At 48.9% G+C, this 20,430-nt stretch overlaps 1 long non-coding RNA gene across 4 annotated transcripts in view; it reads right to left on the reverse strand.

Moving 5' to 3' along the window:
* The window catches only part of LOC135187390 (uncharacterized), a 61,564-nt gene that overhangs the window by 6,093 nt on the left and 35,041 nt on the right, over positions 1-20,430 (reverse strand). For 2 of the 4 annotated variants that reach the window (XR_010307328.1, XR_010307327.1), the window contains exons 5-6: positions 15,893-16,065; positions 11,260-11,523 (exon numbers count right to left, since the gene is read on the reverse strand). This is a non-coding gene — a long non-coding RNA (uncharacterized LOC135187390). Of the gene's footprint in view, positions 1-11,259; positions 11,524-15,892; positions 16,066-20,430 lie in introns of those variants that run through there. The other 2 variants (XR_010307329.1, XR_010307330.1) reach the window with 1 other exon arrangement.

Raw genomic sequence — 20,430 nt, forward strand, 5'->3', positions numbered from 1 at the left:
ACAGATATTTTCCACTGATAGAAAGGTCTCCTGGTGCCTCTGCTCTGCTCTGACCTCGCCGGCAAGGGATCCTCCTCAGAGCACTGTGCCAGGGGAAGAGCATTCACCAAGCAGCCACCACGGGTGGGTCTCAGCTTCTCCAGGTCTGCAGTGCCAGGATGCTGAGGAAGACTTCCCAATCCTCTCTCCTTTTTGCACCCCCTAGGTCCATGAAGACTCCCACAGCAAGCTCAGACCTTCCTGCACAATGACTCCAGCTCCTGGTTTACTACTTACCAAACCCAAACAGAGGAGCAGATCTCTGCAGGCTGACCCTGAAACTCTGGACCAGCCCCCAGCTATTTTCTGTCCCTTCCCTTCCATAGACACCTGGCCCTAGGCAAGGCTGATGTGGAGGAAGCATCACGCACCCCAGGTTCTGCTGCTCATCCAACTGGATGCGTGTCCTCCTGATTGCTCGTTGCCCAGCCATGACTCTGTGCTCACTCACTCGGATCTAAGCCAGGACACCCCCACGGACACACAGGGTGACCCGTCCTGCTCTCGGAGTCACCGCTCTTCCACACCATGATCAGAAGAGCTCTCTGCTGAGTGAACAATTTTTTCCTAGTTTTTGGTCCCTTTGAGCACTGACCCTTGAAATCTCCAAGCCTTCCCTCCTGCCTCACCCCTCCCACTGCTCCCATCACCCCGTGCCCCCCGTTCTTTGTCTGCCAGGCTCCCCTGCCCCAGCCAGGGTAATCAGTGCGGTGCTGCTCCTTTAAGGCTCGGTGCCTGTAAGTGATTACTCTTGGCTATCACTTTTTCTATATCAGACATGTCATGGTGAAGAATCTTCAACCTTGACTCTTACAGCTGCCCTAATTATAGGACATATTTTTGGTGCTGTGTCTTTATTCCTCTCCGTGCTGGCACTCTGACCCTGGTGCTTCCTCCGCCGTGCTCGTGTTAACAAGGTTGTCCATTCCACACTCTCCTCACTCTGATTTGTAACTGGAAATTACCATATCTGGCTTTCACTCACTGACAACCGTCACTTTAAATAGGCCTTTTAAAGTTAATACCATGCCCATTCCAAAGTGCAGTATTACTTTTCAGTGATGTTAAATGAGCAATTTAAGGAGACAGAGGCTTTTTCTTACAAGAAAAATTAAATTTTACCTGCCACTTAATTTATGAAGAGGGCTAACCCTAAACAAATCTGTCATAAAGCTGCTGCCAGCCCTAACAAAAATAAAATAAAATAAAATAAACCCTTAAGAATAATTCCAGGTAATGGTGGCAAAACATGGAAGAAAAGTAGGAATTATTCATAAAAACATGCCCAGCTCACACGTTTTAGAGCCTCAGGTCCATGCTGCAGCAGGAAGGTGCTCCTGTTTAGAGATCATCCAGCCAACACAGTGAATCCACAGCCAACAGGGACAGTAGTAGAAAAAAGTCTTGGCCATGAGGGTGAGGAGACACTGGCACAGGTAGCTCAGGGAGGCTGCGGATGCCCTCTCCCCTGGAGGTGTTCAAGGCCAGGTTGGATGAGGCCTTGAGCAGCCTGGGTTAGTGGAGGTGTCCCTGCCCATGGCAGGGGCTTGGAACTGGATGATCTTTAAGGCTCCTTCCAGCCCAAACCTTTCTGTGATTCTATGTCTGTCACTGGCCAGGAAGCCTTCAGTCAGTGGCAGCAAGCAGCCAGTGGTGCCTCAGTAAGTGGAACAAGTCTTCACTTGCTAGCTCACACGGTTGCAGTGCAGGATAATTGGACCAACATCTGTTTGTTCTCAGAGGGAAGGGGTTCAGCTACTGCTGGAAAGGGCTTTGGCCGTTCCTCCAGCCACACAGATGATCCATGAGCAGCCTGCCCTGCTTTCCTCCACCAAATGAAAGGCTTCGCAGCCTGCTGAAAAGGAAGGGGCAATGACCTCTGATGAAATCAGGGGAGCAGAGGCTGAGGGACCTGGCCTGTGTCCGTGGTTTATCCCTCACACCCTGCTACACCACACCTTCTGACCAGGCTATTCAGAGCAATCAAGGCATGGGTGCTGGATCTCTTCTGAAGCCTTGGTTTCCATCCCTCCTCCTTCCACCAGCGCCGCAGCAGGGCCATAAATCTCCTGACTGCTCTCTGTGTTCTGAGACCGAGTCCCCTCCTGCCTGGCAAAGGATCTGAGAACAAACCTCCCTTCCTGCAGGAAGCTGTAGGCAGCTGGTGCTGCTCCACCTGCCTGAGATTTCAGGTGGGATGGACACACTGGGGCTAATGGTTTTCCCCTGGCTTCTGAAAGGTCAGAACAGCAGTATATTGAATCTCTAAACACACCGACCACACAGCTCTGCTAGCTCACTAGAATCCATTAATAGCCAAGATACTGGAAAGGAAAGGGAATTAAAAAACCCCTTCCTCCACGAACTTAAATCAATTAGCTGGGGCTAAAAAATGTAGATCCTTGTGGAAGAATAAAAAATGGAAAACACCAGGCCTCATTATCCTGTCCCTGAAGTGCCAGAGGGTAAAATTATCTTTCATGATGATGTTCTGCATTGATTAGTCAAACATACAGGAAATCATATTAAAGATTTGACACCTGATGTGGGATCAGAGGAGCTGCATGCTGCAACAGCACATGCAAATGTTGTGCCAAAGCCATATGTGCTTTGGCCAAGGGAGAGGAAGTTGAGAGAGGGTGGAATATGATGGGGAAGAAAGAAAACTTGGAAGGATCTGCCAGGCTTCAGTGCTTGCTTCAAGGAAAAATAGAGTATTGCCACAGAAGGTGCTTCAAGAAGCTACATAATTATTTCCAGCTACTTTCTTCTTTGCTTTGTGTTAATTATCCTGTAGCATCCTGTACCCAGCTGAATTGAGCCAGTCAGGCTCAACAGACAGGGTAAACTCTAGACAGGCACATAGAGGAGTCAAGAGCCTTCCCAGAGACACATTACCAAGGCTTACAGCTCGGTGGTGATCTCGCTGCAGAGTCAATTTTAAAAGTAGATAAAGATAGAACTAATGGAAGTAAACTGCCCCTGACATGGGGGCTGAGAGCCACAGGTGGACTGAACTGATGGAACTGGCTCAGCTTCAGAATAGCCACAGTGGCTCACAACATCTGAGACCAGGCTCTTGCAGGCACTTAAGAGCAAGGCAAGGAAGGCTGATTGGGCCACTTTCGAGCATGGCTGAAATCTTGGCCTTGCTGGAACCCAGAGATGAATCTCCATCATCTCTGTCTCTGCAGACACCTCCTCACTAAGCATCTGCCACCTCCAGAGATCCAAAAGGATCATAAATGACAGCAGCTCTGGTCTCCTGAGCACCTTTGCCACCATGGTCCATATCATCTGACCCTGAAGTTGGGCACCTTCCTGGCCTGAAGAGGAAGGGAGGAAGCTGGTGCAGGCCACTTAGCCACCACTGTGGCCAGCTGCCCAGAGAAGTGGGAGATGCCCCACCCCTGGGACCATTCCAGCTCAGGTTGTTTGGGGCTCAGAGCAACCTGCTCTAGCTGCAGATGGCCCTGCTGACTGTAGGGGAGTTGGACAAGATGACTTTTGAGGGTCCCTTCCAAACTGATGCATTCTGTGAAACTGCAAACCAAGCAGCCTGCAAGAGTGGCTTTGCTCACAGCCCCTTACTGGTGGTGAGGATCCAAATGGGTGTCTCTCCCACCAAAACCAGAGGAGCCATTGGACCAGAACACTGCAGAAAAGCACCAAAGGCCTACACTCAGACAACCATAATCAGCATCTCAGGGATCTTCCAGCGCTTCATGGCTAATTTCTACGTCAGTGTTCAGTAAATTCTGTGGTATGGCTAACCTAAATTATGTGGCAATTAGGCTGCAGGAAGCACAGCAAACATTACTCAAAGCAGCTTTAAAATGGCTGTACAAAGTGCACCACAGTGATAAAACAGAGCAGTGTCTAATTAATATACACCAAAAAGCCCTATAGTTAAAGGATTGTAACCCCTTCCTTGCCAGGGACTCCCTCCTGTGGGTGATGTGAACAGAACACATGCTGCAGTCAGCTAAGGAGAAAAACAACTCAGTGGTTAAGATGGGGCTGCCAGGACTGGAAGTCTCTAACAGATGAAATCTAATCATAAACAGAGAGAGAGATGGAGGAAAACCAACTATCTTCTTCTCATTAAGCCATGTTCTTCCTCTCAGTACTCCAGGTTCTCTCTCCCTGTTTATTTCCACTGCCCTGTGGAAATGAACAAACATTTTTCTCCCTTCTGGACTGCAGGAGCCAAACTTTCTTCCTGCAGGATATGACTCCACATGATCTGGCCCACTGCTTCACCTGACCCATGCTCCCTACCTCTTCCCACCACCCTACCATCATTTGTCTCCACATTGTTGTTCCATGACACAAAGGCACATAATTGATGTTTAACACAACCACCCATCGTGGTCCTTGCCGCCTTCTTGCTTGGACACTCTCAGTTCTTTCTGTTGTCCTCTAAAAAAGGACTGTCCCTTCCTTCTCTGGCTTTGTTTCCATCTTATGCTTGGTATTTAGACCCAGCAATGACCATCAGAGTCCCTGGGCACTTTTTTGTACAGATGTGGGGCAAGCAGCAGAGCAGGTTCCAAGATGCTTTACAACCCTGCGTGGCTGTACTCCAACTGAGCAATTGAACTCACATCAAAATTGCTGCTGACAGTGTAACTAAATGGAAGACCTACTTTTGTAATCCCTCAGGCCAATACAAGAAACAGTGGTAAAGAAATGGATATTTTTCATCCACTTGGCTGCAGTGATCACCATCAGATTTGAACATAAAGCTCAAAAGACCCATGTAGTGTCACCAAAACTCCCAGAGTGGGCTGTCAGGTGGCAATAAATCACTTGGAAATGACTGCATGGGTGGAATCATAAACTGACTCTGGAGCAAAAGTTTCATGGCAAGTCACTAAGTTCTAGGGGGAAATAGAGTTTTGATTTCTTCCCTTCCTCCTCCTTGTCCTCTCAGTCCAGGCCACGCCACTGCCTCCCACCAAGTTAATGGGTTTTGAGCACCCAGTTTAACATTTCAGGGGTGGCATCTGTCTGCATTTGCAAGTGGAGAGCATGCACTGCTGCAGACCACAACCTCCCAATGATGCTTGTGTCACCCAGGAGCCAGGGGTGACCTCCCCGTGTAAGATAAGCAGGCTAAATCTGCAGCAGGTGATTTTATGGCTGCAAAGTCAGAAAGAGCTGCTGACAAGAAGCCAATACAGCTGATGCACTTTCCTGGGCTATTTAGACAAATGGCCCACACAATATAGTCCCAGTGGCAGCTCCATGAGTAGTGGGGTAGCAGGAGGCAAGTACAGTATCCATATATTCACAGGTACCTCTAATGTACACAAAAATATATAATAAGCATCAGCAGTCTTCATTAGAGTGCAACCAAGAATTATGGAGATCCTAACCTTGCAAGTAGAATAAATTATTGCCAGAGGATTATTATGTATTCTACCAATATCTAATGCAGCTCTTTGTCTCTCATAAATTACAGGGTATCCTCTGCCTCCTGGAATGCACCCTGCCTCATGCTGAGCACTACACAGTCCTGTTTTCCCCTCTGAATGCACACACTGGAAACTCCAATCAGTCTGCTCTTGCACAGAGATTTTCATAGCCAAGAGCAATGGACCTGTGGCCACAGGTTCTCTGGCCTGGTGGAGCTGCTTCAGCTGCCAAAGCAAGTGGCCACACTGTGAGCATGCTGATAAAGAGGAAGCTTGCTTGCTGTGTGCAAGAACTGCATTTTGAGCTACACTCCCTCTGTTCACAGCCCCCAGGGAATTTTAACACTGTACAAAGCATCTCACAGAACGCAAGGTTGGAGGGGATGTCAAGGATCATCTGCTCCAACTTCTCTAGGTGATGGCAGAGTTGAAAGGAGCTGGCCCAGCACCCTGTCAAGCTGAGTTTTCGAGCTGCCCAGTGTCGGAGGAGGCACTGCTGCCCCTGGGAGAAGATCTCAATGTCTGACTCTTCTCATGACAAAACATGAGAGGCTCCACGTCTGGAATCTCCACCCAGTGTAGGCAGTAGTAAAGTCTCCACGATCATAGAATCATAGAACTGTTTTGGTTGGAAAAGACCTCCTAAGATCTCTGAGTTTTGCCCTCCTGCCACTCAGAGAAAACACCTGCCAGTGACACCTGATCCTGCATTGGCTCAACCAATGTGGATTTGGCAGCAGCTTGCAGAAGTGAGTCACCACCAGTTCACTCCAGTGACCAAAAGAAATCGTTCCTCTCCTGTGTTTAGCACACACAACCAATTCAAGATCACACCAAGCAAGCAGATCTTAGGTCCTGTGTGCACCAGCACCAGCTATAGCAGTGGGTTTACAGCGACCAAGAGCTGGCCCTACCAGAACTTGGTGGACTTACCCTGCTTTGCTGAGTGCTTTTGTCCACATCCAGGCAGCACTGGAATTGCCTGACCTGTTCTCCAGCAGATTTAGCCAGGAATTGGCTACTGCTTCAAGACTTTTAAGTGTCTGGATATACCAAAAAAAGCACCAGAGGAACTAGCCTCAAATAATGCCAGATTGTGAATATTAGGGGGGTGGGAATTATTCTTCAGATGGGCCTTTCTTTGGAGCAGGATCTGACTACAGAAGCTGTGCTGCAGGAGAAACAGGAGAACTTTGGGTGTTTGCTAGAGTTCAGCAAGGAGTCTGGAGAACAGGGCTGGGAGGAGCAGCCGAGGGAGCTGGGGGTGTTCAGGCTGGAGAAGAAGAGGCTGAGGGGGGACCTCCTTGCTCTCTACAGCTCCCTGAGAGGAAGTTGCAGTGAGGTGGGGTTGGTCTCTCCTCCCTAGTTTCAGGTGATAGGAGAGGAAATGGCCTGAAATTGTGCCAGAGGAGGGTTAGGTTGGAGATAAGGAAAAGTTTCTTTCCTGCAAGAGTGGTCAGGGACTGGATCAGGCTGCCCAGGGAGGTGGTGGAGGTGTTCAGAAACTTGTGGCCGTGGCACCTGGGGACAGGGTTTAGTGGCCTTGGTGGTGCTGGGTTGATGGCTGCATTCAATGACCTTAGAGTGCTTTTCCAACTCAAAAATTCACTGCTTCTAGAGGTCTATGCACCAGAACCAGCTCTTGCACTGTTCATTTCTGCTCAGAAAGACGTGAATGATGCACTTGCCTTGTGCTGCAACAAAAACTGCAGAGAAAGCTGAAAGCACATTGAAATGTCCCATGCCACTCAGAAGGCCACGAGGAGAATTGCTTTGCATTATTCTATCCAACTTCCTCAGGTTTCATTTTACCACTTAGGCTGTTACAGACCTGCACAGGAGCATGCACATCCTCCTTTAGCACCAAGAGTCCAAGAAGGACAACAAAGCTGGTGAAGGGCCTGGAACACAAACCCTATGAGGAGAAGCTGAGGGAGCTGGGGTTGTTTAGCCTGGAGAAGAGGAGGCTCAGGGGTGACCTCAGTGCTGTCTACCACTACCTGAAGGGACATTGTAGCCAGGTGGGGGGTGGCCTCTTCTCCCAGGCAACCAGCAATAGAACAAGGGGACACAGTCTCAAGTTGTGCTGGGGTAGGTATAGGAGGAAGTTCTTCACAGAGAGAGTGATTGGCATTGGAATGGGCTGCCCAGGGAGGTGGTGGGGGTACTGTCCCTGGAGGTGTTCAAGCAAAGCCTGGATGAGGCACTTAGTGCCATGGTCTAGTTGACTGGACAGGGCTGGGTGCTAGGTTGGACTGGATGATCTTGGAGGTCTCTTCCAACCTGGTTGATTCTATGATTCTAAGGACACTGGGCACGAGCCTTTGTGGGCTGTATTTGTGCTGTATATTCACAAGCTGATGTATACCCTGAGAGGACTGGACAGCAAAAGCATGGGAAGAGACGAAACGTTCTCAGGGTGTTATCGATTAACTGCTTTTCAGAACAGAGGGAATCATTTTTAACTGGTTTAAGCTATGATGGACTCAAGTGGAAAATGCAAGCAGAGTTAGCACAGAGCATAATTGACTGGGCATGGAACTAAGTAACCTCTCAGCACGCGGGAAGTGGTGGAGCAAGGGGGGGTTAGAGCCAGGGCTGCTCCGAACCCAGAGCCCTTTCTTCCCAACGCCAACTCTGCCAGCAGCCACTGGCGGCAACGGCAAGTAAAGGGAGGAGGGGAAAAGGGAAAGGAAGGGGGGAAAAAAAAGGTCCAGCCACTCAGTTACATGATCTAAATTCTAATCAAACATCATTTAAAGCATGTTTTATTTCAGCCTCTGGAGAGAGAGTCCCTCCTGACTCCTCACCATGGCAACCAGTGTCTCATTTCAGAAGTGTCATGCCACATTATCATCTCGCCGGCTCACACACTCCTGCCTGACAAGTTCTCTCTGCCCCTTGTGACAACCGTTCCAGGCTTACGCTGTTTATTTTTGGTGTCAGGCTGGCCCTGGCAGATTGAAAGGCAACCTCAACCCCTTGAACAACAAGCACCGCACCCCGCCCGGTGATAAGAGATGATTTGAGAAGATATTTGCTTACATGTGTGTAAGCAATTTGCCGCAGGACGGAGGCCTGGCGCGTCCGCGGGCGGCTGCCGGCGTGTGCCAGGCTGGGGGAGCGGCACAGCGCTGCGCTTCCCGAGCCAGCCAACAACTCTGCCCAGATCCCAGCCAGCAGATCCTGCTGCCCTCACCGAAACGATGCGAGGCGCAGGAAGGGACCCTTAACAAGGGTTTGTAGCGATAGGATGAGAGGGAATGGATTGAAGCTCGAGGAAGGTAGATTGAGACCGCAGATGAGGAAGAAATTCTGTACAGTGAGGGTGGGGAGGCACTGGCAGAGGTTGCCCAGGGAGGCTGTGGCTGCCTCCTGCCTGGAGGTGTTCAAGACAGGGTTGGATGAGGCCTTGAACAACCTGGACAGGTGGAGGTGTCCCTGCCCATGGCAGGGGGTTGGAACTGGATGGTCTGAAAGGTTCCTTCCAACCCAACCCTTTCCGTGACTTCGTTACACTTTGGGCCAGATTCAGCTCTGTCATTGTGATGTCAATTTGTCCACAGATTACTTGAGATCACCTGCAGTCAGAGCTGTGGGACCTCCACTCATCCACAGAGCAGATTTCCTTTAAACTATTTCTTTTATGCAGCCTCTGCATAGGCAGAGCTAAGTCTGCAGCTGGGCTTCTTGGTGTAAGCACAGTGCTGATGCTGACACAAGTATGCATTACACCTACTTTTAGTAGTGAACTACAGTGGTGATGCTGACATTAGCTACACAAGCATGTATTGCACTTACTTTTAGTAGTGAACTACAGTGGTGATGCTGACATTAGCTACACAAGCATGTATTGCACTTACTTCTAGTAGTGAACTACAGTGGTGATGCTGACATTAGCTACACAAGCATGTATTACACCTACTTTTAGTAGTGAACTACAGTGGTGATGCTGACATTAGCTACACATGTATGCATTACACTTACTTTTAGTAGTGCACTACAGTGGTGATGCTGACATTAGCTACACAAGCATGTATTACACCTACTTTTAGTAGTGCACTACAGTGGTGATGCTGACATTAGCTACACAAGCATGTATTACACCTACTTTTAGTAGTGAACTACAGAAAATAGTATTTTTAACATCCAACTGCAACAAATTAGCTCTTTCCATTCAAGAGACCCAGAATTACAAAGAGTTTTCTGCTTCCCTGTCCACACAGGTGGAGGATAAAGTGTTCTCAGACTAATTGTTCTGTTGGTACGTGATTGTTAAGCCAGGAAGGGAGCCCCAGAGTGTCAGATATGATGTGTAGGTAGCAACACTACTAAACAGAAATGAAGAAATAGCTGTTGGCAGTAAAGATATCAGCAGGGAATTTGTATTTGCTACCCAGACCAGTTTCTCTAGCACATGAGAGAAAATAGGTGAGGATGATAGAACCACAGTACTGTTGAGGCTGGAAGAGACCGCTGAGATCATCAAGTCCAAGCACTCTCTTGGAGCTTGTGGTTCCACCTCTGCTGCTAAGCCACTGCCCCTAACCTGCACCCCTCAGCACCACATCCATGCAGCTTTTAAATACCTCCAGGGCTGGTGATGCCATCACCCTGGTGGTTTCAGCATCCATTCTGGAGGCATGCACTAAATAAAGAGAATATCCATCTGGGCTAAAAAGAGCAGGAGAGATGAAAAGTGGGTGGTTTTTTTTTTCCACACAAGTTGCAATGATGCTGAGCCAGTCAGACCCTTAGTCTTCCATTGCTCAGAACTGATCCCTCAGTTATCATTTTCACAGACAATAATCCATTTCAATATTGCCAGCCAAATTAGCTGAATGTCATTTTTACAACAGCCACAAAACCCAGCAGAATATGTGACTGTGATGGGTCACAGTCACCAAGAACATCATTATCATAATATTGGTGCATTTTTCCACCAGAGAGCCAAAAGAGTCACTTACAGCCCTGCAAAAATCAGCCAGTTGCTTGGGAACGTTTTACATAGAGACAGAGAAGCAGCATTAAATGCAGCACAGGTGATAAAGGGCTTAGAGATTTCAGGTCATCTGCAGGCACTGGAGTTCCCATCCACACATTTCATGGAGAGAACAGAGCCTCATCCTCTGAGAAACAGCCAAAAGGGATTGATTTCTGGAAACTTCACTGTGATCTTTCCACCCAGGTCACCAGGGAGCTGCTTACAGACAATGTACCACAAATGCGACTGCCGCTGTGATCTCCTTCTTGCTTAACAAGAGTCACCAAACCTCTTGCACCTGTGGCTGTGCCTATGCCAACAGACAGCAAAGCACTCATGGCACAGATCACCAGGCTGTGAATAATAGCCTCAGGGCTGTTGATGGGAAGGCTTCTTCTAGAGACAATCCATGTGATTGCAGAACCAGAGAATTGTTTCAGTTGGAAAAGGCCTCCCGGTCCAGCCATCGACCCAGCACCACCACAGCCACTAAGCCATGTCCCACGGTGCCATGGCCACATGTTTACCTGCACACTTTCTTAGAGTAAAGAAACTTTTCCTTATCTTGAACCTAACCCTCCCCTGGCACAATTGTAGGCCATTTCCTCTCCTCCTAGCACCTGAGACTAGGGGAGAAGAGACCAAACCCACTTGGCTCCAGTCTCCTTTCAGAGAGATGTAGAGAGCAGTGAGGTTTCCCTTCAGCCTCCTCTTCTCCAGACTAACCAACCCCAGCTCCCTCAGCTGCTCCTCACCAGCCCTTTCCCCAGCTTTGTTGCCCCTCATGGGACAGGATAAATTGAAAAAGGCCTTGTATTGCTTTTATTAAGACAGCCACCACCTGGACACAAAATGACAGTCCCTAGGAAACCGCAGCTGGACAAGGACCCTGGTAAAAATGGCCTCACCAGTGCCAAGTGAGAGGACAACCACTTACTGCTTTTGGCAGTGCTGTTTTGAGGCAAAGCTGCCATCAATCACGTGTCACAAATTGTTCTCACCTTTTCAAAGCTGGCTGCTGAGAGAGGAGCCCGTGATGGAAGAGATGAACAGAGGAACAGTCTGAAACCTGGCACAGCACTGCAAAACAAGGTGGAACAGCATTTCAAAGAGGGCTGCAAGAATGGTACTGAGATATAGCCCAGAGTAGAGCTTCTGCACCACATGCTCATGCTTAGGGGCATAAATGAGTAGGACACAGAGTTTGTGGACAACCTCTTGCCTCTACCAAAGGCTATAAAGCTGAGCCATCTGTTAACCCAGAGACTGAATGTCAAGAGGAGCAGGGGATGAAAATTCACTTGAAAAACTGAAAGATGACATCAAAGAACTATAATGCTACAGCTGTGCCTTTGATTTAGTCCACAGGCATCTCCCTGTGCACCACTCTGGTCCTGGGAAAGAGGAGTCAGTGTGGTTTACCATGGAATTCAGCTGGGCCACAATGTAAGCAAAAATTGGCCTGGTTATCATAGAGAAAAAATCACAGACAGGGCAAAACCACACCATTAACTCAGGCACAATCTTTGATCAAATAAGAGGCTAATTGGGAAACAGCTCTCATTAAAAACAAACAAACAGAGCAATATGTTCATTTAATTTTTAATCCATTTTCTGGTAACTGTACCATAGACAGGCAGAGGCTTGCAACAGCAAGGCATCTGCAGACAAAGCGTGCTCATCCCAAGGCACACCAATGGCATGGCACAGAGTTTGTAAGAGCAGGGCAGGTACATTAGTTAAAGTCGTAAAACGAGGAGAATTAATGTGCATTATGGAGCAGGGATGAAACTCCAGGGCTGCAAGGCCCATAAAAAGCTATAAACACAGCAAAGGCTGCAGGAGGCATTTCCAGAGAAAACAACATGAAAACAAGGGGAAGACTTCGCAGTGCAGAAGCAGGAGGAAAGGGGGAGCTGGAAGAGTGAAGGCCTCATCACCTGTTCATCAGTTCATCTCTGCCCACAAGCCTTCCCCATACCAGGGCATGCTTTTTGTTGCTAATGCAAACCACTGGAGCTCTTCAGCAAACGAGTGTCCGAGGAGAGGACTCAAAGACAGGCAGGAATTCAGCTCCAGCAAGCAAATCCTGTATTTTTGTCTTGCATTTGCTGTTGCTCAGGCATATCTATGTACCCATCTGTACATCTACCTTCCGACAAGCCTAGCTGCAACAAACCAGATAATAACAGCTCTGCTGTTTCTCTGTTTCCAGCATTCTCCAGCAGAAAATGGGTAATAAACCAGCAAGCTCTCTGAAGCAGACATTACCAGTCCTGACCATGCAAACAAACACTTCACTGCTTTACAATCTCACATGTTGAATGAACATCACCGTTCCCTTCGGTGCCTTAAAATGTCAGCTCCATAAAACTACAAAGAGGCAGAGCAGCAATGCTGCCTGATGCTGGGACCACCTGGAATGCACACAAGAGCCAGCAGAGTTTCCCAGAAAATTATCTTCCCTTCCAATGGTCCCCTTACAGGTTCCCTAACAGCAAAGTTTTGATTTCTCACATCTGATTCAGCAGCTCTTCCCTCTCCCCCACCCCTGCCAGCGGATCTCTGCCTCCATTTCCCTCCCAGCTACCTGCAAAGCTGCAATCATACCTGCCTCTGAGAAATGATGTTAGCTTGCAAGTAAGGCTGAAGTCTCCACGCTACATCCCCATCATCTTTGCTCATTTGTGGCTTTGGATTTGCAGAGCAGTGTTTGCTGTGTGAGATGCTTCCAGAAGCAATAGGCAAGTGAGGCCCAACTAGTGCATGAGCTGGCTGGAAATTGGAGTCAGTATCTCCATGCTGTGCAAGCAGCATGCTCAGGGTAGGGACTGGCAGCTAGATGCAACCTCAAGCCCTCAACCACTCTGTATGGGTGCAGTTATATAGGGTCATAGAATCCTGGAATCATTGGGGTTGGAAGGGAGGTTTTTAAGGGTCACCTAGCCCACCCTCTCTCCAGTCAGCAGGGACATCTGCAACACAGTCTCAAATTGTGCTGGGGGAGGTATAGGCTGGGTGTTGGGAGGAAGTTCTTCACAGAGAGAGTGATTTGCCATTGGAATGGGCTGTCCAGGGAGGTGGTGGAATCACTGTCCCTGGAGGTGTTCAAGCAAAGCCTGGATGAGGCACTTAGTGCCATGGTCTGGTTGACTGGATAGGGCTGGGTGCTAGGTTGGACTGGATGATCTTGGAGGTCTCTTCCAACCTGGTTGATTCTACAACTCTGTGATAAAGAAGGATCCTCAGAGCCCCAGACAACATGACCTGGAATGTTTCCAGGGATGGGCTAGATGACTTAAAAGTGCCTTCTAACCCAGTGCATTCTATGTCTCTATGAGGCTTCCGTGACCTTCCTGGGCAACCTGTCCCAGTGTCTCTCTACCCTCGTTGTCAAGAATTTCTTCCTAATCTCCAGTCTAAATCTGCACTCCTCAAGCTCAGTCCATTCCTCTCATCCTATCACTACAAACCCTTGTTAAAGGTCCCACCCCAGCTTTCTCATAGGCCCCCTTCAGATACCAGAAGGCCTCTACAAGGTCTCCCTGGAGTCTTCTCTTCTCCAGGCTGAATATATACTTTTAGGTAAATAATTATATTACATTTATACATAGCTGGGGTTCTGCTCCAGGATCTCAGCAATCCCTGTTGGCTTTGCCAGGCAGAGCCTTGCCAGAAACGCATCTAAACAGCAGCCCCAGCTTCCCTGCAAACCTCTCCTCTCAAGAGAGAGATTTGCAAGAGCTTTTTTATTTGTGAGTTGAATTCCTTTGTCTCAGAGGAACTGGCACACGTGGTGTTTGTTGAGCAGGCTGTACCCCAGAAATTCATTCCCTTTTCACTTTGGTTAAAGAAAAAAAAATAAAGGAATCAACCAAACAACAAACCAAACCAAACCCCCAAGAAGGAACCAAGCTGGAGATGGTGTGTCCATGCAAATCGCAGCCAGAGTGCTGTGGGGATCGCTTTGCCAGGCTGAATGCTATCAGCAGCCGTTGCTGTGCTCGTCTAACTTACACCCAGCAAGCTGGGCTTGTTATTAATCTCAGTTCTGCTGCGAGCTGCTGCCTGCACAAAACAATATACAACTTCATTCGAGCATGCGATCGCCAGCGTCTGCCCGGCACTTCAGGCTGCTGCGAGAGGGAAGGTTTTATAGGCTCAACGCTTACAGTAAGTAAATATCAGCACTTTCACCAGCCTCCTTTCCTCCTCTCCCCAAAGCTCAGACTTTATTTCAGCTCCCCTCTGCCTTCTTTTGCCACCAACTTGATCTTACTAATCTGCAAAACTATAGCCTAGACGTCAGCTTGGTGTCCTGTGCTAGGGAGAGCCCGTGGCTGCAGCCAGCACTCTATTGCCTTTCTGTACTCTTCACCAGTGACACTGGACCAGGGTTTTTTTGTTTGGGGGGTTTTGCTTGCTTGTGTTTTGGTGTGGGGTTTTTGTTGTTGCTGCTATTGCCCCTGTGTTGGTTTGGCTTTGCTTTTTTACCCAGTGATCTGAAAGGGTGAAGCTGGAAAGCTCTCTGCCAGGTTGTGCCTGTCAGCATCTGTCATGCTGCATAAACTGTGATTTAAAGACAGCTACAGCAGTGGCCACAGCAGGCCATGAACTAGATGATCTTTAAGGTCCTTTCCACCCCAACCCATTCGACGGCTGTATGGAAGGGATTTCTCCAATTCCCACACCCAGCAGCCCACTCTATTTCTTGTTTAGCCTCCCTGTGCTGCTCTGTGCCAAGTGTGGAGGGAAGGCAAGGCAAGAAATAAACGTTAAAGAATCACAGCATTGCTTTGGTTGGAAAAGCCTTCTTAAATCATTCAGTCCAGCCACCAACCCAGCACCACCATGGCCACTGAACCACGTCCCAAAGTGCCATGGCCACACATTCTCGAACACCTCCGGGGGTGGTGATGCCAGCAGCTCCCTGGGCAGCCTGCTCCGGTGCCTGCTCTCTTTTGCAGGCGAGCAGCGAGACAGGGCAGCAGCAGTCCCTGCCACCAACCCGGCTGCCTGCCCGCTCCGAGTGCTGCCCGCTCCGAGCGGCCGCTGCCCGCGGCGGAGGCTCCGGGCGGTGCGGGGCTCCGCCGCTAATTGCTGCTCCTCCGCCGGTTTAATGAGGTGTGGAGCAGCCTCTAGCGGCGGCTCAGCCGCAAGGCGCCGGAAAACAGAGCCACAGACTGCCTGGGGCTGGAAGGGACCCTCAAAGGGCATCTTGTCCAACCCCCTGCAGGCAGCAGGGACACCTCCAGCTACGGCAGAGGCTGCACGGGGACACAGCAAGTCCCTTCCTCTCCAGGAGGTGCCCTGACAAGGTGGTTCCACCCAGCCACAATCTTCACATGGCACCAGTCCCACACCACCTCACAGGGCGCACTTTGCACCCAGAGTGACACACACCCCCCCCCCCCCCCCGTTCCGATTCCTCCTCCACCCAGGGCTTTACCTGAGGCAGCTGCTCACAGCAGTCGAGACAAGTTCAATCCTGCCCTGCCGCCTCCTGCGAAGCTGTGCTGGTCCCACCAGGAGCAGTCTGGCAGCCATCCCAGGAGCAGCGGAGCCTGTCCCAGCCCACAGCAGGGCACACACTGGCCTTGTGTTTCTTCTTTTCCTCATTTCCTTCCATCAGAGGCACAAATTAATCAGTGCTGGATAACAAGGGGTGGATCTAACAGGCAGCTGTGTCTTCCCCAAACAAGGCTGTCTGAGGCACTGAGGGTGCACTCACTTGCAGGCAAGACTTAGAATCATAGAATCATTGAGGTTAGAAAAGCCCTCCTGAGATAGTCCAGTCCAACCATCAACCCCATTAAACCATGTCCCACAGGACCATGACCACACATTTCTTGACTCCACTACCTCCCTGTGCAGCCTGACCTCTCTTGCAGCAAAGGGATTTTTCCTCATCTCCAACCTAATCCTCCCCTGGCACAATTTCAGGCCATTTCCTCTCCTCCTATCACCTGAGACTAGGGAGAAGAGATCAACCCCACCTGGCTCCAGCCTCCTTTCAGAAGCTGCAGCTCCTGAATGCAGCAATGAGGTCTCCCCTCAGCCTCCTTTTGTCCAGGCTAAACAACTCCAGCTCTCTCAGTGCCTCATAAGACTTGTCCTCTGGACCCTTTGCCACCTTCATTGCCCTTGCTGTGGAATAGTGCTGGAAAATCCCTGCTTCGGTTCTCTTCTCCCCTCAACATTGTCCAGAAGCCTCTGGAGCTCAAAGGAAGTGTCCACATAGGCACAAATTCATGTGTGTCCCCCCCGCAAAGTTCCTGCTGTCCCCTGAGGAGCTCCTGGGACTTTTCAAGTGGGTTCATTCTCCAAAACCCAACTGGAGCTGAGCTTATAAGGTAGAGCTAAGAAGCAGAAGGTTTAGGGCACAGCAGCAGGTTGGAACAGGGGAGAAGCAAGACACACAGCTCCTCTTGAAGCTGCTTCCACACCTGGTTCCAGGCTCCCATTTTGCTCTTCTGTAGCAGAACAGGCAGCTTTCCTAAAACCAAGACATGAGATTCAGGAGCCAAAGCTCTTCCTGTGTCCCTGTCATCTGCTTACTCTAGGCAAGGTAATGATGAGAGCTCTAAAGCTCTTTGGATACCAAATAAATGGGCATCAGGCAGCTGGGGAGAACCAAAGTGATGCTCTTTTCCCCTCAAACACTGAAGTTTTTGAAGAGCAGTTTTCTCCTGGTTAGCCAGTGGCAAGTCTGATGCACCATGTTTGGTGGTAGCTGTTCAGCTTGCATTTACCTTCTTCAGGGACACTCGAAGGTTAGTCAGGAGTGCATGAATCAGAAATCCTTCATGGGAACTTGTTGCAGGGAATTGCCCGAGCAGTGTTTGGATTGATCTTATCTCAGTCAAGCAAGGCTCCCTCAGGCTATTGGAGTGTTGGTTCCCTTCCTCTTGTCTCTGAATGGTGCTTCCTTCAGGTAAGCTCATCTCAGTAGTTATTCTCCTGGAGATCCTTCAGATCTTTGCCCAGCTCACTGCTAAGGCAGTGCCAGCCAAGGCATCCTCACAAGTAGCTCAGTTACAAAGAGTCATCATCCCAGCACCCCACAAGAACTTTTGTGCCCCACACTCAGCATTTTTACTCCAGATTAATCTTCTCAGCTGTGTCCTGTCCCAGCCTTTCCTGCCACTGCAGAAGCTGCATCTTTGGACTTTCCCTGGCTTCTGATTTACAAGAACTCCTCAGAAAGTCACCATCAGTTTCCTTCTCCTTTTATTGGCACAGCTTCCAATGTTTAATCCTCGGTGGTTTTCCTTCATTAAACTCCTAATGGCTCCTAACTATTTCTCTCCTGTAGCTCCAGATTAAAACACAAACTGGCCTCTGGTGTCTTCCTCTGTACCACCAACTTTCATTTTTGGAAAGCTTCCTCCAACCTCTGGACTTGAGCCTGGCATGAACCTCTCCATTATTTGCCTTCAACGAGGTTCTCATTCACCTCAACAGATTTCTCCTGCTTTTTTGCTGACTTGGCTCAAAATCTGCCCAGGGTTTGACATGGACCACATGCTTTCAGCATCTTTTAACACTCAATTTCTCTGTCACCTCTGCTCAGTTTCCTTCAATATTTCTTCTTTATGCAAAAGGAGATTTATCTCTCATGCTAGCATCTGCCCTGCCGCCCACCTCTGTGAACACAAAGGCAACACTGTCAGGGATTTATTTTTTTGACTCTTTTTTTCTTTTTTTTTTTGCCTTGCACAACGTCTATCAATAACTCTCAGCAGCTTTTAGAGTCTTTCTGTTGCTGATCTATTATTCCTTTGGCCCATGCAACATTTCATATTATTTATTACAACCATTTTCACAGCCTTCCCTTCATTTCCCACCACGGCTCATCTTGTCACTCGCTCCTCGCTTCCTTCTGAATTTGCAGTTTAGGGACCAAATATTGCCACAGCCTTGTTTCTCCACACAGGCAGAGCTCCCAGGCAGGCAACCAACCAACTGCTATGGGAGAATTCAAAGGATGGCAAAACTCAGATGCCTTTGATTCTGCAAGGATACGGCACAGGAGAGGGGAGGCAGCAAACACCTCGTGTTGGCTTGTGAACGCCACCAGGCATTTTGTGTAGCACCATGTGGTCATATGCTGCCCTTTGGATACCTACCCTTGTGTATTTTCCACTTCCTTCTGGTTTGTTCTGAGTTTGAACAATGTTTTGCTTGCTTTTCCCATGAAAAAAGTCTGTATTCTCATCCCTAAAGTGGTTGCTTTTTGTGACAACTGTTGCAGATTGTGCTTGCTGCCTCCAGGCAGCATAAAGTACCAAGCAGCATGAAGCCAGAACCATGAGTTTTAGTTTAGATACAGTGGACACTCTGAGGAGCCTAGCAATCTGTGAACCTTCCTAACTCACACTCTCATCCATCTCAGCAGAGCTACGAGAGGAAAAGGATTAGCTCTGTGAAATTCTGATTACATACCCAAAACATTTCAGTCTGGCTGAAGAGAAGGCTGCAAAGAGACCTTAGATCAACCTTCCAGCATTGCCCAGGGCTGCAGGAGAGCTGGAGAAGGACCTTTTACAAAGGCATGGAGTGATAGCACAAAGGGTGATGGCTTCAAACTGGGAGAAGCTTGGCTGGGGTTAGGCATTTAGGTGGAAGGGTGGCAAGGTGCTGGAACAGGTTGCTCAGAGAAGTGGAAGCTCCAACCATGGAGGTGTTCAAGGCCAGGCTGGATGAGGCCTTGAACAACCTGGGCTAGTGGAGGTGTCCCTGCCCATGGCAGGGGCTTGGAACTAGGTGATCTTTCAGGTCCCTTCCAACCCAACACATTCTATGAGATCATTCCTTTTACCCACAAACTGCCTTCATCTTAGGCACAAAAACTCCATTAATGAGTGACTGATTTCAGTTCCTTTTTTTTGTAACTGAAACTTCCAGCAAGATCTTCTTTGGAAAGCCTCTTATTGCTCCTATCCCCACCTGAGCTGCTTCACAGCTTACCTCTGGTTTTTAACAGCTGTGACCACCTGAACTCCTACAAAAGTAAGCACTACAAAGACACAGCCCTGAGGGTCAAAGCAGAAACCCTTTCTTTACAGGGAGCACATTGAACTGTCATTCAGTTCCTGCCCATTTTGTGGCACCATTATTAAGAGGTTTCTCCATCCATCCCTGCCTCTGTGCACTCAGCTTTTGAGGCCGAGCAGCACCACCTTGGACACTTTGTGGGACAAGGGAAGCAATAAAAAGACATTCATGAAAATGACCATTTCAAAGGAGATAAAATATCATTATGTGAAATGGATTTGCTGGCACTCCTCACCAAATTTAGCACCTATTAAATCATGGAAACCATTATTCCTCTTATACAGGAAAGTCTGAAACTTTCCCTCAAAGACAGATTTTATTGTTTTAAGTGGGGGATGAAATTAAATTTTTTTTTCCCCTTATGATAAATTTCCACACAGGAATGTTCTTGGAGATCATAGATTCATGGAGTGGCTTGGAATGCACCTTAAAGCTCATCCACTTCCAACCCCCTGCCATGGGCAGGGACACATCCACTAGCCCAGGCTGCTCAAGGCCTCATCCAGCCTAGTGCTGAACACCTGCAGGAAGAGGGCATCCACAGCCTCCCTGGGCAACCTGTGCCAGTGTCTCCTCACCTTCGCTGTGAGGAGTTTCTTCTTCATCTCCAGTCTAAATCCCCCTCTTCCAGCTCAAATCCATTGCCTCTTATCCTGTCACTGCAGCCCCCTCCTGGTACCGGAAGGCTGCTCTAAGGTCTCGCTGGAGCCTTCTTTTCTCCGGGCTGAACAGCCCCCACAGGTTCTAAATCTGCTAACAATTTCATTGATCAAACAGGACAGTTCTTCCCTTCCCTAGGACAACACTTCCCTTCCCTTGCAGCACAGGAGGACTTCCCTTCCCAAGCACTACAGCTTGATTTTACTAACAAGACTGCCAATCTGAACTCAAGTGTTTTTACTGCTACACTTCCCAAGAGTGATCCATCTA

Source organism: Pogoniulus pusillus, chromosome 27, assembly GCF_015220805.1.
Source record: "Pogoniulus pusillus isolate bPogPus1 chromosome 27, bPogPus1.pri, whole genome shotgun sequence".
In the NCBI taxonomy this organism is placed as follows: Eukaryota; Metazoa; Chordata; class Aves; order Piciformes; family Lybiidae; genus Pogoniulus; species Pogoniulus pusillus.